Raw genomic sequence first — 3139 nt, forward strand, 5'->3', positions numbered from 1 at the left:
GGAAGATTGATTATGTGAATGTATATGAAATAACATATAAATTGATCTATATGATGATGAAAAATCAATTGATGAATCTTTATGAATATCTTTTCACCAAATAAGGTGTTCAAGCACATGTCTAGACCCTTTAGATGTAATAACACTATCTACAAACAAGGTTGTGGCCCCAAATCTCAAATCAAGGGTGCAATCCCAACCTAGACATGCTTGGAAGAAGAGGATGGAAAGTCCCAACACATGCGCTCTTAAGGGAATAGCATGAAAGCATGAAATCACCTTTTGATTTAATGTCATCTCACTAATAAGATATGAGATATCACTCATAGACTATGTAAAATGCAACAATAGATTGGAGATAACACAGAGGCATTAAATGAATGGGTTACAACTAGAACACAAGACAAAATTTTGGTTCTAGAGGTGATGTACTCCATTTGGCTAGCTAAAAACAATGGTGTACTCCAAAATAAACCCCCAAACATCTACAAGATTTTCTACTTGTTGAAGGCAAGAATTAAGTTATTGTGCACCTCACCAAAGACAAGGCTTGATTGCACTATCATACCTTTGAAATACAATTCTAAAATTTCTAGAGGATATTTTGATGGTGCCTCTCAAGGGAACACGAGACCCAAAAACACTAGAGAATGAATCTTAATACCCTCTAGTGAGACATTATCTGTCAAACATAGACTTGGAAGTGCCACCAACAATAAAGCATAGTTCATCACAGTGTGCACACTTCTTGATAACGCTTGGTAGATGTTAGGCGCCTATACTACTAGTGTAACCCCTTATTGTTATTAGTATAACCCACTTATTATATTTATGTACCCATGTAGTGCCCATATTGTTACTATTGTGCCCCATAGAAGCCCACTATTGTTATTATTGTGCCCTACATTATTATTGTTATGTCGGCTCTGATTATGTCATGACCCCTTAGACTCCTATATATAGAAAGGAGGTCTTTTCATTTGTATCATCCAAGAATTGTTCATTTATGTAATGTAAAGGAGGTTTCCCCCTCGAAGAGGCTGAATTCTAAGGCGTTGATCTATCTTTTCTATCTTTTCTTGAGCTGGTTTCATAACATTTGGTATCAGAGCTTTGGATTCTAGGGTTTCGCTGCTCCAAACAGGTCATCGTGGCATTTTCATTATAACTTTTTGTCTGTGACGTTTCAGACGTCGCAAAAAAAACCCATTTGATAAGAAATCGCGCTGAACTTTGGGTCCAAATTTCAGAGCTTTTCGCGCGATATTGGCGGAGATATGATCTGAGGAAGTTGGTCTTTTTGCAGACTCCTGAATTACATTCAAAACAGGTGACCTGGGGAAAATAGTCATAACTTTCTCTATGAGCATTGGATTGAAATTTCTTAAGAAGGTACAGAAAGAGGACGGACTTTAGTTTCTTGTATATCTTTTTCAGAGCCAAAGGTCGAAAAATTGACACGTGGCACTTCATACAAGTTCGCTCTTCTGGAAAATCTATAATCAGGTCATCTTGGGAGATTATGCATAACGTTTTTTTGGAGAATCCAAGTTGGATCAGACTGGTGGCATTGGAAAGAGGACACAGAGGGATACTACAGGTAGCAATTTCAGAACTTAAATATCCACAAGCACAGAGTTACAATCGTTTCAAGGTCGAGCTCCTAAAGTCAAGAAAAAGCAAGATGAAGAAGTTTGATGGCAAGGATCCGGTAAATTGGATACTTCAGATGGAGCAATATTTTGATCTACATGGTGTACCACTGTTACAAAATGTATGTATTGCATCCTCATATTTAGAACCAGATCAATTTTTATGGTATAAAGGGCTTTGTTCTCGTAAAAAACTTGTTACGTGGTCAATTTTCATGAAGGAAATGATAGCCCATTATGAGGATACAAAGAGCAACACATTCTTTAGAGCAACACCACAGCAATTGGAAAGAGTAAAAGGTGTTTGTGACATAGTGGAAAGAAAAATTATGGAAACCAGGAAGCGTACCCCTCACAACTATAAAGATGGAAGTGTTGTTTCTCGTAGCCTTCCACAACCTACAAGGGTAACACCACAACAATTGGAAGAAAAAAGAGAAAAAGGGCTTTGTTACAATTGTGATAGCAAATGCACTAAAGGTCATAAGTGTACTGAGAAGAAATTATTTTACATAGAGTATGAAGAGGAGGAAGAAACGGATCAAGAAACATCAAAAGAAGAAGATGTACGCCAGGACCCCACCCCAGAGAAAGAAGAAACAAATCAGACCATATCTTGTAAAGCATTGGCAAGAATTACCACTCCTCAAACTCTCAAGATAGAAGGACATATCAAGAAGAAAAAGGTGCAAGAAGTGAAAGATCACATCGAGAAAGAAGAAATGAATCCAACCATATCTTGTAATTCATTGTTCGAAATTACCACTCCTCAAACTATCAAGATAGAAGGACATATCAAGAAGAAAAATGTTCAAGAAGTGAAAGATCACATCAAGCATCAAGAAATGAATCTCACCATATCTTGTAAAGGATTGGAAGAAATTACCACTCCTCAACCTCTAGAGATAGAAGGACATATCAAGAATAAAAAGGTTCAAGTAGTGAAAGATCACATCGAGCATCAACAACAAGTTCTCCAACTTTTAAAGGATCACACCTCTTCGGTGAAAAATCAAACGAAACAACAGGTAGATCAACATCGTAGTGAAAAACGTTTTGATGTAGGTGATTGGTTATTTTTACCGCTACATCTCAAGCAAGCTATTTATTAGAAGGAAATGTTGGCAATACTTCATGCACTTAAAAAATGGCAACCTTACCGAATGGGAAGACTCTTCAAGGATGAGGATGTGGAAGCATTGTTTTTTGCTATTTATATTATCCAACCAGATTGGATAAACGAAGCAAGGGATGAATGGAAGAAGGACAAAGAAGTATGACCACTTATTCAAAAGTTGCAAAATATCCCAATTCAAACAATATTGCCAGAAATTGAAGAGGAAGGAAAAATCATATTGGAACCTGGAGCAGTCACAGAAACAAGAACCCGGCAGCTACGAAATCGATCAACTTTAGAGTATCTCATCAAGTGGAAGAACTTACCCGCTGAATATTCCACATGGGAGGACAAGAATTTTATACAGAAG

Source organism: Pinus tabuliformis, chromosome 9 (genome assembly GCF_031772625.1).
Source record: "Pinus tabuliformis cultivar Carrire ecotype Pingquan chromosome 9, CPIR1, whole genome shotgun sequence".
Lineage (NCBI taxonomy): Eukaryota > Viridiplantae > Streptophyta > Pinopsida > Pinales > Pinaceae > Pinus > Pinus tabuliformis.